Below are 14155 nucleotides of genomic sequence, written 5' to 3' on the forward strand. Positions count from 1 at the left end.
TGTGAGGTGGCTGACTCCTGATAGGGGCTGAAGCGATCTCATTTCTCCTACCTACAGCCTTCCCGTGCCATTTCCTGCTTTCCAGTGAATTCTCCTGGATCCAGCTCAACGTGGCTTGATCCAGGAGCAGTGCTCAGCTCCCAGAACCTACCTACTTCCCCCTGAATTCATGCCCAAGGCCAACTCTCCCCTCCCTCCGGCTGTCTCTGTGGACTGGACTCTGCATTCCTGGGTTCCTGGATGTTCTCACTGGGGTCCTCCCACTTTTGGCCTCAGAGACTGGGGAGCTGAGGCTGAGGTGCTGAGTCCACTAAGCTGTGATCTCCATGAGATCCCCGGCACACCTGATCCGAGTCCAGCACCAGTTTCCAGGCTGTGGCTCATGACTTACCTTGTCACAAGCCACCTTTGGCCGAATGCCTGGTGCATTTTGTTTTTCTTCCCATTGACACCCAAAGTTTCATGGGCGTAGGCACTGTGTATTTCTCCCTCCAGTGCCTTCCCCCCCAGGAATGAAACATAGACACAGACACACACACAGGCACACATACATGCAGACACACATGTGCACTCACACATACTTTCAGCGTCACCACCCAAACATGCATATACCATACACAGAACACATACACAACTCCACAGCACAGAGCGTGCACCTGCTCACCTGTGTCCATGTACAACATTGTGTGTACAGTGCCTGCACAAAGCACGCCCAGAGATGCATGCTGTGTGCACCTGCGCACCTGGGTCCCTGTGCAGTGCTGGGTGCATGGCGCCCCCCACAGACAATGCCCAGAGGTACTTGTCTACCTACACTTCTTGAGGACAAAGGTGAACTGAGGAAGCACAGCTAGAAAAGGATTTTGGCAGAAAGCAGGACTGACAGCTGCCTTGTGTGACCTGTGTTCAGCTCACTGTGACTCTCCTTGAGCCCCTTTTACCTCTGGGTCTGCCTGTGCCATGGGGCCCGGCTCTGATGTCACCACTTGCTGCTCTCAGCCTCGGTTTCTGCTTTGGTTGACTGCGGCCAGCCTGCTTTGTTGTGAGGGTTGAATGAGAGAGAAGACACCACAAGAAATGCACTTGTTGCTTCACTGTAAACAGGTGCATTTTCCTGTAGAGAGCAGTGGGGGAGGTCCACAAGGGGCAGCTGGCACACAACAAAGGATTTTGTTGGCTGCAGGATGGACAAACATGGTTAAGAAAGGGAGGGAAATGAAAATTGTGTCATTTATCACATTTCTTTCTTATTTTATAAGCTAGGATCCATATCAAAGTTTTTTGGAAGATGCAGAGAAAATACTGAGAATACATCAATTTAAAAAATTTACTAGACAGACAGATACACACACACACACACACACAGGGGAAGAAGAGAGAGAGAGAGAGAGCGAGAGAGAGAGGACTCCTATCCACTGATTCACTCAACAAATGCCTGCCATGCAGGAGCCCAGAGCTGATAATGCAATCCAGGTGTCTCACATGGGTGGCAGGAACCCAATTACTTGAGCCATCATCTGCTGCCTTCCAGGGTTTGCCCTAGTGAGAAGCTGGATCAGGAAATGAGTCGGTACCAAAACCAGGCACCCTGATGTGGGAGGCAGGCATCTTAGTTCTGGTTAAATACATGCACCAGAATAATTTTTAAAAAAACATTTAAAATATATCTTACTTGAAAAGCAGAGACAGAGAGATTTTCCCTCAGATGGTAGACTCCCCAGATGGCTGCAGGAGCCAGGCCAAAGCCAGGAGCTGGGAAGTCTATCCAGTGTCCCGCCAGAAGCTGGGGCCCAAGCACTTGAACCACCATCTGCTTTGTGCCAGGATGCAAGCACAGGAAGAAAGCTGGAGCAGAAGCAGAGTAGCCAGAACTGTGCTCCTCAGTGAGAGGTGGGCCTCCCAAACAGTGGCTTAACCTGCTGCAGCACAACGCCACTCTAGGAGAATAGGATTTTTTAAGACTTATTTATTTATTTGAGAGGCAGAGTTACGGGGCGGGGGGTCTTCCATCTGCTGGTTCACTCCCCAAATGGCCCTCAATGGCAGGAGCTGGGCTGATCCAAAGCCAGGAGCCAGGGGCCTCTTTTGGGCCTCCTACATGGGTGCAAGGGCCCAAGCACTTGGGCCATCTTCCACTGCTTTCTCAGGGAGCTGAATTGGAAGAGGAGCAGCTGAGACAAGAACTGGTACCCATATGGGATGCTGGCGCCTCAGGCAGGGGCTTAGCCTGCTATGCCACAGCACTTAGAACACTTTTAAGAACTGTCAGGGTCCCACCACCCTGTTGTGCTCATCCAGTCACTCACTCAACAAACCTTTCCTGGGTGCCTCCACTTCTGCCCGCTGGACCCAGGCCAGGATCTGGGGTCCAGCAGTGAGGCTCCTGCAGATGGGGGCTGTGGGTCCAGCTGAGAGGGAGGCAGACAAAGGTCCCAAAGACTGACCTGGAGAAATGCATCTCTGCCTGAAGACTCAAAGTCACACCGGGACTCTTGCTAGAGAGGAGTGAGGGCTCAGGGCGGGTGTGCAGGACTCCATGGGCCTCTGGAGTGTTGGATGCGTCCTTAGATTTATGGATTATGTGACACAGAGCAGAGACGTCCAAAGCAGGCTTCTGAGCCTGGCTCAGCAAGGAAGGAGAGAGCTCTGCAGATTGGAGACCCATCCCAGGAGCGGTGCAGCCATGGGCCTGGTGAGCCCGCATAGCACACGGGTGCACCAAGTCCCCACCCAGACCTCCTGCTGCTCTCTCAGGGCCACACTTGTCATGGTGGCGTAGGCTCAGGTTACACAAACACCTGCTTCCAGAAAGTACTATGCTCTCTCTCAATCTCCAGCCTCTTTGTCCATGCCAGTCCCTCCCCCAGGACACCCTCTCCACCATCCCCATCCTCCTCAGTTTTCCCCCTCCCCTTTTCCATGCTGTCCAACTCCACTGGGTCTAAGAGCTTATGTCCATGCCACATCTGTACTGAAAGTGTTGTTGGAACCTGGGTGACCCTCACTGTCTCCCCTGAGTCTAGTGTGTGTTTACTATAGGTCTGTAAAAATTTATTAAATACATAGATAGATAGATAGATAGATAGAATGATTGATAAATAGGGTGCTTCCATCTGCTATTTCATTGCCCCAAATGTCTGCAACAGCCATAGCTGAATCAGGCCAAACCTGGGAGCCAGGAACTCAATCCAGGTCTCCCACGTGGGTGGCAGGCACTGAGTACTTGAGCCATCTCTGTTGCCTCCCAGGATCTGCATTAGCAGGAAGCTGGAGCCAGGAGCCAGAGTGGGGGACTGAACCCTAGCACTCTGATGTGGGACTTCTTCCATGGTGTCTTAATACCCAAGCCACATGCCTCCCCTACACTCTGAGTCTTATCATCCTGTTTAACAGTTTTGTAATCTTTTTGGCTTAAAAGATGCACATATCCAAATGTAACTAGTGAGCATCTTGAGGACAGGAGCTGAAGAGCAGTGGACAAATGGTCTTCTCTACACAGGAGAAGCTGCAGCAGACTCCCTGGCCAGCCGGTTCTCACTGACACCTGCTTATGCATTTCCAGCCACTGCAGGTACACCTGTGCTTGCTGTTCAGTGGCACCCCAGAGGGACAACAAGTGGTGTTACTTGTCAGCAGCTCTGACAAGTTCTTTTTGATTTGAGAAGCCCTGTGTGTGTGTGTGTGTGTGTGTGTGTGTGTGTGATTGACAGCTGGTTCTCTCTCCAGATGCCTTCAATGGCTGGGGCTGGGCCAGGCTGGGAGCTGGGAACTCAATCCAGTCCTCCCGCATAGGTGGCAGGGATCCAACTACTTGAACCATTAGTTGCTGTCTCTCAGGGTGTACCTTAGCAGGACTCTGGAGTCAGGAACTGAGACTCAAATTCAGACACTCCATGTGAGATGTGGGCATCTTAACTGGCACTTTAGCCACTAAGCCAAATGCCACCCATGCCTGAGGATTTGACAGCAAGCCTACTTTAGGGAACATCAGGAGGCAGGTGCATGCCCTATTGGAGCCTGCACCTACTCTCGGACCTCTCCATAGTTTTCTTGTTTTTCTTTTCCTTTTTGCAAAGAACACTGACTGTGACCCACTCAATCAATTTCAGAGTCACTAATGGATGAGCTGCATTAACTGGCAGATACCTCCCTGTGTCCACCTACAGTCCTGGGCTTGGTGTCTATGACTAAGCAGCCTCTCCAGAATCTGTGGTATGTATGTGTGGGGGGCATTTCTCTACATGTGCATGCATAAGAATTTGTGAGTGTGTATGAGTGTGTTTCAGAGAGTGTGTTTGTGTGTTGGCTGATGAATGTAAAGGTTAATGTTTCTCTTGTGGCAGAATGGGCTAGAATCCATCCATCCATCCACACAACTATCTGTCCATCCATCCATGTGTTCATCTGTCCATCCATCCCTCCATCTAGAACTATTTGTACATTCATCCACCCACCCATCCATCCATCAATCCACACACCTATCCATTCATCCATACACCTATCCATCCATCCATCCATCCATCCATCCATCCATCATCCATCATCCATCCAACCATCCATCCATCATTAGTTGAGCCCCTGAGATGTGCCTGGCAATGTGTTGGTCACTAGGAATCATGCAGTGCACAAGCAGAATGTCTTTAACACAGTTTTCCATCTGGGCCACTTTCCCATTCTAGGCTTATTTGTGTGGTTGGCTGAGGCTGGGGAGAGGCTGCCACCTAACGTGAGATCTGCACTTCTCCACCTCAGCACTTTGCAGCCCATCCTCAACTCCTGATGCCAGGAGGGAAGGCAGTGAGTGGACCAGAACCCCTGCCAGGAATATGGCACCCACCAGTCAGTGGCTTCATCACCAAGGGGACTGAGCACCAGAACTCATACCAACAGTCTTGGCCCCTGAGAGCCATACACACCCAGCATCACCTGCTCTGAGCTTCTCACCATTCCCCCTGTTGCTAGGTGGGCTCTTCTCCATGCTGCCATCACTCTGCCATCACTCTGCCATCTCTGTGTCTGCTTCCCACTTCTGTGCATCCTTGGAAGCCTCATACTGTTTCCTTCTGCTTAGATGGTCCAGCTTGTCTGGGTCCTGCCTCCAGGAAACCTTGCCTTCTCCTCCACCTCCCCTCAAGATAACTCTTTTTCTCCCTTTGCTGAACACACTTCATGGTGCATGGCTGTGCCACCTGGTAGCCACCCTGTGTCTAGGAATCTGAGGCAGCCACAGTTGTGCAAGTCCACATCCACTGGCTGGCACAGAGAATATGCTCGGTACAAACAGCTGTTCTCACCCATCGATGTCCACTGTGATGACATCAGTGCTAAGGCTGGGGCTATGGCTGCTCTCATAGGGGTGTGTGTGTGTGTGTGTGTGTGTGTTGTATTGGAGGGCAGATCACGGCCTTAGCAGACTGCAAGTCACACCATGCAATGTTGTGGCACAGTCTCAAGTCTTCGTGGATGTAGGAGTACAGGTGGGTCATCCCTGGGCCCCATCTCATCTCCAGCATGCATTTGCTGTACAAGCTCATGTGAGATAGTCAACTACCCTGCACCTAGTTTTCTCATCTGGGAAATGGATGCAATGCCTGTCCTCACAGAGATGTGTGGTGTAGGGACATTCTGCAGGTAATAAGGTGCTACATGCCAATGCTCAACAGCCACAGCCACAGCCACCAAGAGAGGCGTGCGTCTGGTCTCCTAGCTCCTCAAGTGTCCAGCAAGTCCCTTCTTGTCACCTACTCTCACCCATCCTCGCCCCGCCTTCCACACAAGTCACCAGCTCACTTGGAATTCTGTTTCTCCTTGGGCAGAAAGGACAAAGTTGATTTAAGTGCAGGCAGCTGTCAGCAGAGCAGAAGTGGGAAATGAGGGCGGGAACCATGACAAATGAAAGCCTGGCACTCGTGCAGGGGCTGCTCTGCCCTCTCATCTAAATTCCAGCAGCTCCCTTTGCACGCTCTCCTAGGGGCTCAGGGCTATAGCCTGGGCCTCAGCACAGCAATCCCCTCCCCTGCACGACTTACCTCGTGGTGTTCGTTCATCCACTCGTTTGTCCCATCATTCATTAATTTATTCACTTACAAGAACGTGTCTGGCAGTGTCCCAGGGCCACGCTGATGGCTGTCTCTGTGCTTTGGCTTGACTGGGGATGGTGACAAGCAGGCCCCTCAACACCCAGGTGTTAGGGCAGTCCTGGCCGATGGAAGAGCAGAAAGGGGCACAACTCATCCACCTGCAGAGACTGGTGTGGAGAGAAGGATGGTAGCTCCTGAAAGGCCCAGAGACCGGGGACCCTGGCAGGCAGCAGTGCAGAGAGGGGCAGCTAGGAGGAGGGCTCCCAGGGGTGTGTCAGGTAGATAGTGTTGGGAGGACAGAAGATCTGTCAGGGAGCAGCACTTGTGGAAGGAAAAGAGAGGAACATGGCTGGGCAGGGCAGCCTCAGACCACGGTGTGAGATCTGCCTGCTCACTGCAGGGGTTTGCAGCAATGACTATCTGTCCTGGGTTCCCTTTGTCCTAGGTCCCTCCCCTGCCGGGTCCCACCTCTTCAGGGTCCCACCTGTCCTGGGTCCTACCTGACCTGGGGTCAACCTGTCCCGGGTCTCACTTCTTCAGGGTCCCACCTGTCCTGGGTCCTACCTGACCTGGGGCCAAACTGTCCCGGGTCTCACCTCTTCAGGGTCCCACCTGTCCTGGGTCCTACCTGACCTGGGGCCAATCTGTCCCAGGGTCCCACCTGTCTTGGGTCCTACTTGTCCTGGGTCCTACTTGTCCTGAGGCCCACCTGTCCCAGGTCCTACCTGTCTTGTGTCCTGCCTGACCTAGAGTCCCTCCTGCCCTCAGACCTTGCCACGGGAAAGGGGGTGGAAGACAGGGGCTGTGTCACCTACCATTACTGTTGGATGGGTGACCTGGGATGTTGCAGTAACACACACTGATCCACCAGGCCATCTAGAGCCAAGGCCAGATCATAAGAAGGCAATTTCTAATTCACAGTGGCTGCAGGTCCTCCTAATGCCCGGGGCTTAGCTGTTCCTGTTAAACCGGCCCTGCCCATGGTGTGGAAGAATGCAAGCTGAGCATTACCCTCCCCCCAGCTGGAGATTGACAGCTGTGTGCGCCCAAAACAGGATGTGAAAGCTGCAAGAGGAAACCCAGACATCACTGGCTCCAAGAGCTGGGGCAGGTGCAGCTGGCCCCCTGGGAACTCATAGAGAGCAGAGCCTGGAAGGGGGAGCCCCGCACTCTGTGGGTCAGCCACCCCAATTTCCCTCAGTCCCCTGCCAGCCAGGAGTCCAGGTTAGGCTAAAGCAGCTGGACAGTCTGTAGGCACCCACCACAGGGTGATGGCTCTCTCAGTCTGATAGCAGCCAGGCTGCCTGCTTGCCCGGAAAACTCTATGATATCTGGGGAAGCAGAGGAGGATGAAATGTCATCCCTGGGGAGCCCCGGAAGGGGCTCGGGGTGCTGAGCCTGGGGACCAGCAGGGCAACAGAGGAGAACAGCAGCTGAACACTACCTGCAGGTTCACTGTGCATGACAGAAGCAGATGCACCGTGCTGTCTCCAGGGTGCAAAGGGCTGGGTTGATATAGCAAGCAGACAGCGCCCACAGCAAGAAGCACTTAGAAAGACAGAGTGCTACCCACAGGACCACTGATGGAAGGCACTGCCCCCTCACCGGGTTGCTAAAGGAATCCAAGGAGAGAGCCAGGGGCATTGTATGTGGGGGGCCGTATTTTGGTGGCGCGGTGGCAGGAGGAACTGGAGACCCACACCAGAAAGGCAGGGCTCTGGGTTCAGGCAGCCCTGGCCTCCAGTCCCAACCCAGCTGCAGATCCTTCGTCCTTAAAAGCGAGACGATTTCCTCCTGGGAACATTGCTTTCCAAAGCCTGGCTTAGACAAGGGGGCTCTGTTAGGGGCTGAATGTACGGGCAGCCTGCAGTCCTGCAGCGCAATGCTGTCCCTGTTGTGGCTCTGTCTGGGAACTGCTTCCCCAACCAGCTGGTGGGACCCAACTCTCGGGGCCTGTCTGGGATTGGGGAAGGTTGCTCTGAGCATCTGAGCCAGGCAGGGGACCTGCGTCTTTAGCCTCCTGGGCAGTTTACTTGCTCTGCCCCATAGGATTTGTGGGGCTGCTCAGAAGCTGGCCCACCCAAGGCACCGCCCCTCCTGGTTAAAGGGAGTAAGCATTGGAGCATGCCCTGCCCCTCCGTGTGCAAACTCAGAAAGGGAGGCCCGAGTGCAAGCTCCGTGTGCAAAATCAGAAAGGGCAACACTGTGGTGGCTGGGGGTGCCCGGCAGACCACGGAGGAGATAAAACAGCTGTGGAGGCACAGACGGGGCAGAGCAGAGGCGCTGTGGGGGCCTGCTTGCCCCTGCTTTGATCAGCAGCGACACTGTGAGTTCACAGGGAAGCAGCCCCCTGGAAGCTGACACTGTCGGAGCCCCTTTAATTGGACTGTGTGGAAATCTGCCAGGGGGCTCCTTAGAACAAACGGAGTGGGGAAGTGGCTGGCAGGGGAGGAAGGAGGTCACGTTGTCAGCACTGGAGCAGCCGGCAGCCGCCCTGGCTGGTGTCCTGGGGTTACCATCAAAGCTAATTAACACAGCTCCTTGAACCGCTGTCCCAGGTGAGACCAAGGGGAGGCATGGGCTGGTGTTTAATAACCTGCCGTGGGCAGAGCTGCCGGCCCCCTGAGCCCCGCTGGACACTGCCCGCCCCCAGCTCCTTCCTTCCATCTCCCCCACCTCTGGAGCCAGGGGCTCTAGCTGTCACTCCAGGGCAGGTGCATGGGCAAACTGCCCGCTCTCCTTCATCTGTCTCTCTGCTACATCCATCAGTGACTGCATGGCAGACCCTGGGGACCGTGTGGGGATTCAGACGGGTCCCAGAGCTCACAAGGCCTGCAGGGGAGAAGCACTCCCTTAGATAGTGGCGGGAAGGGGTGCGGTAGCTGGACATACAAGGCTGGGCAAGCATGGGAACCCCCATCAAGCACAAGAAGGGGGAGCCTCATAGGAGCTCAGCTGGGGGTCTCTGTCATAGGAAGAGGAGGAGCAGGGGAACAGGGGACCTTAGAACTGCAGACTTGGGGTGCCCGAAGCCCAAGCCGAGCAGTCAACATGGGGACTGGCGGGATTTCATGTCATCCGTGCACAAGACCTTGTCTGCAGCCTGACTTCTTATTCCCAGTAACAAGTGGATAGTCACACCCAAGACCCCTCAATGACTGTTCCGCTGCCACTGACTCAGCGAGTGCGTGCATTTCGTGTGTCCTTACACTCATTACCACTCACCCGTTATTCCTTCGCTCTGAGGTTTATTGACCCACTGCCTTCCCTATCCAGTCTCCTATCTTCAGTTCACAGGAGTGACCACGGAGCATCCTCCCCGTCCAGTGAGGACCATGAGTTCTCCGGACACCAGGGGGCGCGCGTGGCACGCGCATCTCAGCGGCCGCGTCCCGGCTGCGCGGCGCATAGCAGACCGGAGCCAGTCGGCGCTCAGGGAAGCCTCGCCTTCCGGGTCCGCAGGATCACCGGGCGACGAGGAAGGGGCCGAGCCGGAGACAAGGGTGCTGCTGGGAGGGGGCAGTGGCGTGGGTGGCCTTCCCGCAGATCCCGGGGTGGCTTAACGCAGGGACTGAGAAGGGCTCCCCTCCTGTGCCTGCCTCCTGGAGCGTCGGCGCGGGGTCGCGCAGCAAATCCGTCTTGAGGCCCCGGAGAGGGGGCTGGTCCTGCCTCTCCCCCGGCGAGCCCACCGGCTCCCGCAGTGCTGCCCTCCACGGCCGCCCTGCTCCTGGTGGCATCCGCCTACCCCCGTGGGGTGCCTCCTGACCTGCACGCGTCCCTGCTCCCGCCGCGTTCCTGAGGATGCCATGGCCCCCCACGCCACCGCTCCAACATTGCCCCCGCCTCCGCACCGCCTGTCGGTGGCCCACACCCGGCCGGGCCTCATTGCAGCCCAGGGCAAAGCGGGAAGTGGTGGTGGTGGTGGGGTGGTGTCGTGGACACTCCCGTCTAAGCCTTGCAAGTGGAAAGAAAATTCCTTCTGAAGAAGTTAGTCCAAGGGACACCCCAAAGCGAGGCTGTCCTCAGAGTGCTCGGGAGATTCAGCGGTGCCTGCCGCAGGACCGATGGACCTGCGGGGGTGAGGACCAGTTAGTTTAGGGGGTGGCCAGGGTGTCTGCACTGACTAGCGGCTTAGGATGCAGGCGGTTCTTCTCACTCGCTGTTCAGGTTCATCGTGCGTGGCGGTGGTGGCGCTGCGTCCCACAGCGGCACCCCACTGCCTGCCAGGGCTGTGGTGGAGCGGAGGTCTGCAGGGGCTCACCCTGGCCTGCCTGGGACTTCTACTCACTGCTCCTCCGCCAGAGGGAGTCACCTGGCCCACCAGGAAGTGCCACCCCCACCACGTGCTGGGAACCATGGCAATCTGGAAAACTGGCCTGTGCACAGGGCAGCGTGGGGCACGGAGAAAGGGGCTTTGAGAAGATTCTGAAGTCACGTGAGCCCGTCTCACACGGCACTCCTGCCTTTGCGTTCCCCTCCTCCCACCCAGTAAGCCAAGTACCGTGACCAACTGGAGTGCCAGCATGTCATCATAAAGAACAGATCCGGGACCTAGGACACAGATTCTACTGGAGCGTGTGTGAGTGTGCATGCAGGTGTGTGCATGCATGTGTGTGTACAGTGTGAAGTGAGTGCATGTGTGTGTATGCGTGTGTACATACAGGGGTGTATGTATGAGTGCAGACAGGTATGTGAAATGAATGAATGAGTGCTAGTGCTTGCAGGTGTGTGAAGTGAATGCATGTGTGTGTGAGTGAGTATGAGTGTGTACATGCAGGTGTGTGGATGAACATGTGTGTAAAAGTGAGTGCATGCAGGTGTGTGTGTGTGCACGTGTGTGTGTTCTTACAAGTGTGTGAAGTGAATTCATGTGTGTGTGTGTGTGCATGCAGGTGCCCATCTGTGCCCATGTGCACGTGTGAGTTTGTGTGTGTGTGTGTGTGTGTGTTGCTGGGAGCAGAACAAGTGTATGCAATATGTCAGGAGTTCCCCTTCCTTATGTGCAGGCTCTGCTCCAGATGTTGGACACTCATTCTCTCTTAATCCTCCCTTGGCTTTGCTAAGGTCGGCATCGATATCCGTGTGCAGACTCAAGGCGACTGACCGGCTTGCCCTCCAGCACTGGGGTCCCAGATCCAGGCTAGCAGCAGATCTTGGCCTTTGTCTGTAGCTACGACCTGCACTTCCTGTATCGTGCTGAAGTGCACCAGTTCTTGCCCTTGCTCTTGATTTCCAGGCTAAGCATTTCCAGAGTTGCTGTCTTGAATGCGGCTTTCACACAGCCTCCAGCTCTCCCCTCCGACTTTGGGAGCCCTTGAGGGAGGCTCCTTACTTCTGCTTCTCTGCCCAGACTGAGCCCCAGGCTTGCCCTCACCCCGTGGAGCTGGAGGGTTCATGATGTGAGCAGGTTTTCTTCCCCTGCTTTCATTTAGGGATGAAATCTCCTGCTCCCTCTGCAGCCTCCTGGTGCAACAGTAAGAGTCCAAGCTCTGGTGTTAGAGCTTTCTCACTTCTGGACTTACTAACTGTGTGCTATTTCCCCTCCCCTTAGCCTCAGTTTCCTGGGAGAGATGCGTACTCTGGCACGCAAGCCGTGGGAGCTGCCTGGCACAGACCCTGCATGTCCCCAGGGCACACACATGCCAGTTCTTTTCATTTTTAGGACCACTGTTGCATGGTAACTTTCCAGGCTGCTGCTGAGGGCTGGCATGGGGAATTGGGCACTGCACATTGGCACAGCAGGTGGATACAATGGAGGGGCTGGGTTTTGCTGGCCAAATATCAGTAAGTCTTCATACGTTTCATGGATGTCTGGGATTTGGCCCTCTGCATAGGAGCAGGGGTCCATGGAGGAAAAGGAGCCAAGCCCAGAGGGAGAACAGCCCTCTCCTCTCACCTGAGGCAGGGCAGGGTAGCTCAGCAGGTGAAGGCAGGCGGAGTCCAGTGCGATCAGCAGAGCAGCTGCGATTTCAACCCACGTGGTCCTGGACCGGGAGCTCCTGGTTCTTCCCTGGCCACTTGAGGATCCCCAGGCACGGCCCTTTGCACTTGTCTCGAGCTCAAGGCTCTCACACATTTCTTATGGCCACTCAGAGCCCAGCCCCCGAAGTGCTACAGTCACCTTTGTCTGCACAGCCCAAGAGTACTCACTGGTTCCCTTTGCTTGTTTGATGGACTGAAACCCCTCCGCCTGCTTTTCATAGCCAGGTCTTCCTGTCCTAGGGAGTGCTCCACTGAAGAAGGGGCTTTGGTTCTGACCAGAGAGCCCTGCATCATAGCAAGGGGACCTGGGCATGAGCCCACTGCAGCCTGAGCTTGCTGAGAGCTCCTTTATAGTTAAAGGTGGGCAGTTCAGAGCCTGCTGGGGCATGACCTGGGTCCTTTGTGGGCATGGCCTGGGCCCTTTGTGGGTGTGGCCTGAGCCCTTTGTGGATGTGGCCTGGTGCCTTTGTGGGCAGGTGCACACAGACCATAGCTGACTGGTTCCCTTCCAAAAAGATACCCAGTGCAGAAGTGGTGCCATCCTTGAATCCCCAGTCTCTGTCACCTTCCAGTTCAAATCGCAGTGATTTATTGCTGCTCATCACACCTGGCCTCTGTGCCTTAGTTTCCTTACTGTGGTGCTTCCTGCTTTGCACGATGATCTGTGTCCTAACTGACCCCCCCACAGCCACCCCAGCCACCCTCACACTCCCCTCTCTGCAAGCTCATCAAGGGATCACTATCAATTTCTTTGCTGAACGCTTGTTTAGAAAACCTTATTAGCTGTGTCTTATCTGCCAGGCTTGGGGGCTCACCTATAGGATGAAGCCCGACCCCCTGAGGCCTCAGCACGGATCCTGCAGGCCCTAACCCCTGCCCACCCCCCAGGCTCTTCTGCCAGTCCCTGCCTCCCTGCCATGGGTTCCAGCCTTACCCAGGGTCCTCTGGCTTCCAGAACACTTTTGACCTTTGCTCACACTATGTCCCTCATGGAAATACCTCTCCCCTCCTGCCATGGGCTGTGTGCATCACCCCAGCAACCTTGGGTAGGGATGAGGTTGGAGTCCTTGTGGCACTGTTACCATCTGGCCGTGTGCCCTCTTCTCTAACCTTGCTCCTCTGAGGTCTTGGCTGCCCTTCTGGTGGCTGTAACCTCTGGTTGCCCAACTTGTTCTTTGATGCCTCTTGACACATGCACCTGCCTTGCACCTGCTTTCTGTGGAATCAGCTTTCAGCGTGATGGCTCACCCAGAACATGCAGCCCTCTGGCTTCCTGATCTCTTCCTCTCTGGGGCTCCAGGGCTGCCATTCATGCCCCTGGCTCCTCCATAGCCTCAGCTATCCACCATGGCTCCTGTCCTCCCCCATGGCTGCCCCTCAGCTGCCTTGGGAGCTTATGTTCTGCCCCTGCCTTTGCTTCCTTCAGGGCAGCAGCTCCTTTCTGCCTAACCCAGCTCAGGTTTCTGGGGGGCATCACTTGGTTTCCCAAACCCCGAGCTTCCCCATCCCCATTCTCCTGCAGCCCGTCTGGCAATGCTTCACTCCTGGGAGACCCCTGCCCGTGCTCGGCTCTCTCCCTACCTGCTTCTGTGCAGCCCTACACTGCTGGGAAAGAGACACGAATGGGACAGGTGAGTTCTGACCTCGAGTGGGGCCCTGCCCCAGGCCAGTGAGTGTGAAGGTACAGGGGATGCTGGCTAGGTTCCTATCCTCTATGACTTTCAGGCCTTTAGCCCCTTGTGACTCTGACACCAGACAGGCAAAGCAGGATGGCAGCAGAAGGTAACAGATTTGTCACAGTAGAGAAACAATAGCTCCATTGGAAAATCATGCAGTTGGGGGGTTCCATTTGCTAAGTCTCTGTGGTCCCAGAAGAGGTAGCACAAGGAAAAGCAGGCCTAGGGGGATTAAGGGAGCCACAGAGGCAGTTAACGCTAAGTGGCCCTAATGGGCCAGCAGCCGGAGGTCAAGGCACTGAGAGCCACTGTCAGAAGCTTCAGGAAGGACATGAGAGAGATGGGGGGGGGGCGGGGAGTGATGAGCAGATAGAAGAGAAGTGGGTCAATCAATCCTCAGTACTGGAGGAGGGGGCA

This window comes from Oryctolagus cuniculus, chromosome 3, assembly GCF_964237555.1.
Source record: "Oryctolagus cuniculus chromosome 3, mOryCun1.1, whole genome shotgun sequence".
Lineage (NCBI taxonomy): Eukaryota > Metazoa > Chordata > Mammalia > Lagomorpha > Leporidae > Oryctolagus > Oryctolagus cuniculus.